The following is a 7124-nucleotide window of genomic DNA, read 5'->3' on the forward strand; positions in this document are numbered from 1 at the left end:
TGCACTGAATGCCTTCTGAGACTCATGTGGTATATAAATGATAGTTTCTAATTACCTAGAGTAAAACACCTTGGAAAAGTGTTCTCAGCAGATCAGATCAAGAAGTCTCAAAGATTTACAAAGTTCCTTCACACTGGAGTATGTAGCTCTGTCTTTCTCTGAGAGATTTTTCAACAGTTGGTTCTAGTCAAAGCTGAAAGAGAATTTGACATAAATGTCCACAAGCATCTTGGCGTAACACTATGTGGAATATGTTTCCAAGCCAAATAAATATGCCAATATGTTCTCTTTGCCCAGCTATTCTACAGGCACTCAAAGTGAACTTTTTACCTTCCATGCAATTCCTTCTATTCCCCGGAAATCTGAGTCACCCTTGTCTCCCTCATCTCCCTGGTCCAAATCTGCTTTGTGTAAAAAAATCTCACGTGATTATACCACTCTGCCTTTTTTTATAACTTCCACTGCTCTAGGTCAAACCCTCATTCTTTACCATTGTAGAAGCCTTACCAGTTTCTCTACTCTCAGTCTTGTTGACTCTAATCTTTCATAGCACAGCTGTTGTGATCTTTGAAAAAATACATTTTTATTGTATTTTTCCTTGCTATACATATTGTATGATTAATATATTGTATTGATCCTATTTTTCCTGTGCTAATAAATGTTAATAGCATCTCAAAGCCTACAGGGAAAGCATCTTCCCTGATCCATTCTTTCAGCCTCATCTCCTTCCACTTAATTTCAACACATGTGCCCTTTAATCATACTAACCTTCTTAAAATATCTCAAATAGGCCATGATCAGTCATACTGTTATACGCTTGCACATTTTATTCTCTTTGCTTGGAATGTCTTTCTACTCTCTCTGACTGGTAAGCTCCTATTTATCCATCAGTCTAATTCATAAGTCAGCTCCTTTGTGAAGACATCTCTGACATCCTATGGCAGAGGTAGTCAATTAGTGCTCTACGTCCTGTATATTGTACCATTATTGCTTTCATTTAAACATCTCTGGCTCCTCCACTATACTTAAGGTTAGGAACTCATTCTGGGGTGAAATAATCCTTGTATTTCCAACCCCTTGCAGAGGACTTGATGCAAAGCAGGCATTCAGAAAATATTTGTCAAGATCAGTCCTTCAACAATACAATCTTGCTGTTTAGCCTGTCAGCAAAATGGCACTACAAATGACTAGAAACCTTATAAACACATGGATTCAGATACCCACAGTGATGAATCTTGATTTTAATACAAGACACTTCCTGTACAGATAAAGGCAGAACATTTTTTCCCATTAGACAAATTCATTTTGAATTTAGAAGAATTTTGAAATATATAAAATATAATACTAGTCTTTCTCTTTAAATGTACAAACAAATAGGAAGTTGAAGATGAAAACTCACTTATTTAAGTAAAATACTTTTAGTGTTTGGATGAAAAGGGACTGGATTTTTATTTAAAATTATGGTTACTACACATATACTTATCACTAAGTAAACAATTTGAAAGTTTATATTAATGTCTTTTTAAAATAATCATATATGTTTTAGCAAAGGAAAAATTTCCAGAATAAGTTGGTCATGTTTGTTAAGATAAAACACCTTCATTCTCTTTTTAAATACAGTCTGGCAAAAAGTAACTCACCAATATTCATGACTAGCCAACTGAGTAGTAAATGACTTCACAAGTATCTACTTCAATTAGCTCTGGCAAATTTTAAGAAATCATTATTTAGTTTCCTTACGTAGATGCAAAATTAACCTGAAGAGTAAAAATGTGAGTCATTGCTTTAAATTGTACTATAATGTACCTCCTGAAATGAAGTCTAAATCTACTGCTGAGTTGAAAAACTTGCATTAAGGCTATAGCAAACAACAAGAAAGCACTTTTCTGAGAAAAATGTCAGGGATGTTGTAGTTAATAATCTGATTCATAAGTCAGATGGAGGGTTGGTCTCAATGACCTCTACTTTCCCTTTCAATGACAATATTTTATGGTTCTATAAAATCAAGTCCTCCTAACTGGTGATTTGAATATATTTACTTTAAATAAAATGTGCCTTACCACGAAGAACATTTGTTAAGCACATCACATTTTCAATGCCTTTCAAAAATTACAAAAACAAAAATGGCTTCTATAATAGGAAGAATTGGGACCAAATGAAAAATTTTAAAACACACACTTAATAATGCAGGAACTCATTTAAAACGACAGAGTTAAAGGGGAAAAACAGGTCATTTTCTGATAAAGTATTAATAATTCTCAGTATGAATCAAAAAGTACAAAGAGTACTCTGTATTGAAAAAAATGAGCATGAGATCCGAAACTAAGTACATATAGCAAATATCCTTTTGAAAGAAAAAACTATTGGTCTCTTTTTATGTAATCAAGAATTTTTGAACTGTTTATAATTTAAAGCTACAATCCCTTTGCATACAATGTGGATACAGTTTTCATAAAAATCATTCCTTATCTTATGATTTCTTTCAGGGCCAGTTTCCCCACATGGTGACTTTCTCTCAGGTATAGAAAACCTCAAACAAGGCGTTGAGAGGAGTATGCTCCTCTCATAACTTTGTTATGACAAAGTTAGTGAAGGTTACTGGCTCCGTTATCAGTTAGTCTTAGGGATTTAGATCCCTCATGACCTTGGACAAACTCCTAAAAGTAACTGAAATTATTTCACCAGCTATAAAATGAATTGTAATAAGGATTGTGTGGAACAACTTTTTTCAAATAATGTGATCAATAATTGTTATTATTAGGGTGAACACCAAAAATGATCATTAACATTTGGAGCTGCTTGAATTTGTTACCAGGTAGAGCTCTTGCAGTTAAAAATATTCATTAAAAATTTTTCCATATGACTTTGTTTCTTGTTCTTACATAAAGAGATAAACAGAAAAGGGCAGAGACTTTTATTTTTAATTTTTTTATTATACTTTAAGGTCTGGGCTACATGTACAGAATGTGCAGATGTGTTACTTAGGTATACATGTGCCATGGTGGTTTGCTGCACCCATCAACCCATCATCTAGGTTTTAAGCCCCCCATGCATTAAATAATTTGTCCTAATGTTCTCCCTTCCCTTGCCCTCCACCCCCCAACAGACCCCAGTGTGTGATATTCCCCTCCCTGTGTCCATGTGTCCTCATTGTTCAATTCCCACTTATGAGTGAGAACATGTGGTGTTTGGTTTTCTGCTCCTGTGTTACTTTGCTGAGAATGATGGTTTCCAGCTTTATTCATGTTCCTGTAGAGGACATGAACTCATTCTTTTTTATGGCTATGTAATATTTATTCCACGGTGTATATGAAGGGCACCGATTTTTAAAGGTCACAAATGTAACCCAATGAGGGTTGCTAGAGATTTTAGCTGTTCACTTAGATTTACAAACTTAATTTTACTCTATGATTAATATTTCACTATGGGAAAGGGCAATATGGCCTTCCCATTTCACTTAACAAAAATAAAAAACACAAAAATCATTGGTTTTAGTTATAACCAATAAAAGCTGATTAATTCGCAGAACATGTAGTTATTAATCTAGTGTTTATTATGTGCAAAGTCCAAGGCAAATTCATCCTATAGAGGACTCAAATGAGAAAAATGTCCTGTCTGCCCTCAAGGAGCTTATAGTTCAGTGATCTGTGAGATTAAAAAAAATCCCACAACTTTAGTGCAAGGCCTAATGTGCTGAGTGCAAATAGATTAACCCAAAGTGTGGTCAATTTTTCTTAATGTCTTGAAACATTTTCTGGATAGAGCAAAGATTCTTCAGTCATTTAAAATATTAATCCATATACCTTAACTAAAGATTCAGAATCTTTCTGCCTCTTACTTGTTTGCAACTAAAACAGCTCAAGTCCATCTTTAGTTTTCCATGCAAATTGGGAAGGGCAGAATGTTCTCACATAAGGTAAGGTCTCACATTTTGTAATGGTTTTAACTGGTTTCCCACAAAGTTCTGTTGTTACATATTGTTATTATTTCTACAGAGAGCCAAATGATCTGTCATTTTTCTGGCAGGTTCATTCTGCCTCTTAGAATGAAACTGGGAAGATTAACAGGTTTCTAGTTTTCTAAATAAGGAGTCACCAGCTTCCAGGCCACGGAAGGGTACAGGACTGTGGCTTGTTAGAAACTGGGCCACGCAGCAGGATGTGAGCAGTGGGAGAGTGAGCTCTGCCTCCTGTCAGATCAGTGGCAGCATTAGATTCTTATAGGAGCAAGAACCCTATTGTGAACTGCACATGTGAGTGATCTAGGTTGTGTGCTTCTTGTGAGAATCTAGTGTCTGACGATCTGAGGTGAAACAGTTTCATTCTTAATCCATTCCCCACCTCCCCTGCTTCCTTCCATGGAAGAACTGTCTTCCTTGAAACAAGTATTTGGTGCCAAAAATGTTGGAGACCACTGCTCTAAGTGATGTAATTGAGATGATTATTTGTGATGGTAAGGACAAGGACAGTATTGGAAACTTGGGTTTGAGTAGTAGTTCTACCACTAACAAGCTATGTGACCTTAAAAGACATTTCCCTCTCTATGCCTTCATTTCCTCAGCTATCCTATTTTTTTTGATGTGATGAGAATATTTAAGATCTATGTTCTTGGCAATTATCAAGTATACATCATTAACTATACTTATCATGCTATACATTAGATCCTTAGAACTTATTCATTCTGTTAAATTAAAATTTTACACCATTTGACCAACATCATCACATACAAACATATATATATATGTGTGTGTACATATATATATATATCTCATATACAATAAAATTCTGCATATATACACAATTGATGGACACTTACGTTGATTCTATATCTTGGCTATTGTGAATAATATTACAATGAACATGGGAGTGCAGATATCTCTTCAACATACTGATTTCATTTCCTTTGGCTATAATTTCATGACTGAGATTGCTGGATCATAAAGTAGTTCCATTTTTAAGTTTTTGAGGAACCTTTATAACTTTGTTAATAATGGCTATACTAATTTGCATTCCTACCAAAAGTGTGCAAGTGTTTCCTTTTCTCTCCACATCATCACCAATATTTTTTATAGTTCATCTTTTTTATTATAGCCATCCTAACAGCTATGAGGTGATAGCTTATTGTGTTTTCTTTTAAATTAAATTTAATTTTATCTTCTGTGATACATGTACAGGTCCTGCAGGTTTGTTACATAGGTAAACATGTGCCATGGTAGTTTGCTGCACCGATCAAACCATCTCTTAGGTATTAAACCTGGCATGCTATTAATATTTATCCTGATGTTCTTCATCCCTCAGACCCCCATGACAGGCCCCAGTGTGTGTTCTTCCTCCCGCTGTGTCCATGCTCAATGTGACTTTAATTTGTATTTCCTTTGATGATTAGTGATGCTGACCATTTTTTCATATACCTGTTGGCCATCTGCATGTCTTTTTTTTGAGAAATGTCTATGCATGTTCTTTTCCCATTTTTAAATTGGCCTGTTTTCTTCCTATTGAGCTCTTTGGTTTTTTTTTTTTTTTTTTTTTACAAATTTTAGATATTAACCCCTTGTCAGGTGTATAGTTTTAAATATTGTTGGGTTCTGTTGTTATACAAATTGACAGTATTCTTTATAAATTAGGATTGTGATTATCCTAAAGGAAGCTTGCAAATCCTTAGCTAAAAGCTTTTAGTTATATCATCTGGATGAAATATTCAAGGTTCTTGTAATCACCTCTTCTAACCTCTCTCTCTCTTTATAAAATGACAAAATTTCCACTAGCTTAGAGGTAGGGTTTGGGAATAGCATAGTACAGGAGGGAGCAAGAAAATGGTGATGATAAATAGTGTTGAAGATGTCTAAAGAATTTAGGAAGTAAACTGATATAGTCCAGCTTCCTCATTTTACAGTTTAGGAAATGGAGCCTGACAACGGAGATAAATTAAGATAATAATAACAACAGCTAGCACTTAACAAGTGGCTACTGTGTGACAGACACTGCCCTAAGTGCTTGACATGTATTGTCCCATTTAATATTCACAATAATACTCTAGAATAGGTACTGTAATATCCATTTTACAGATGAGAAAACTGGAACACAGAGAGATTAACTTGCTCAAGGTGACATAATTAGAGGGTAATAGAATGTAAATAATCCAAAGAATCTCTCTGGCATATTTTTCTTTCTAAAAACCATACTGCCCACTAAAAGCAATTTAAACTTTTAAATATGACATTTAATACCTTCCATGATCTGATACTAACCTATTTCTTAGCCTTGCTTCCCGCAATTTATATTCATGTATTTTGCACTCCAGAAAATAGTTTGCCTAATATGCCACATGCTTTCCTCATTTGTTGCCTTGGCTGTGATACCTTCTGTTTCTTCTCTTGCCATTTCTACAAGTCCAAGTGTTGCCCATTCTTTAAGATCCAGTTCAAATGTCATTCACTTCACTTAGAAGAATCTTCAACCTCCTCTGTGTGTCTGAAGCTCTTCAAACTGACCTTCCGCATGGGAGGGACTTTTATTCTGGTTTAGCTAGGGAGAGGGGATGGTAAGAGAACCTATACTTTTGTCAGTTTCCTAGAGCCCTGCCTGCCTTATAGGCTTGTCATAAGGATGTAATGAGAAAATGGATATAAAAGGGCTTTTGAACTGTAGAGCACTGTAATGGTCATCATTGCATTTGGAGTATCTCTTTACTTTTCCAAGTTTGGGAAAACAGAATCTTCTCAGGGTGTGTCCATTTTTAGAAGGGCAAAGTTTCATTTCTGATCTATATTTTTAAAAATTAAAAATGTCAATATACAGTCCTGAGGGGATCCCATGATGGCCGAATAAGAGGCAGCTCTGAAAAGCAGCTTCCAAGGAGAGATGCAGAAACTGAGTGGTCTCCACAACTCCAAACAAGATACCAGTTTTATATTGTGGGTCTGGTTGGACAGTGGGTATAAACCAAATAGGGTAAGTTGAGGCAAGGTCAGGCATTGCTCCACAGGAGGTGTGTGCAACCGACCTGGGAACCGAGGGATCTCCCCCTCTGGGACTTCAGTTTGGATACGGTGCTCCATCCAAGCCCTCTACAATCCACAGAATGAGAGATCATCGCTGGGCTGAAAAGCCTCAGTGAGCTGCCTC

The sequence above is a fragment of the Callithrix jacchus genome, chromosome X (assembly GCF_049354715.1).
Source record: "Callithrix jacchus isolate 240 chromosome X, calJac240_pri, whole genome shotgun sequence".
NCBI classification, from domain to species: Eukaryota; Metazoa; Chordata; class Mammalia; order Primates; family Cebidae; genus Callithrix; species Callithrix jacchus.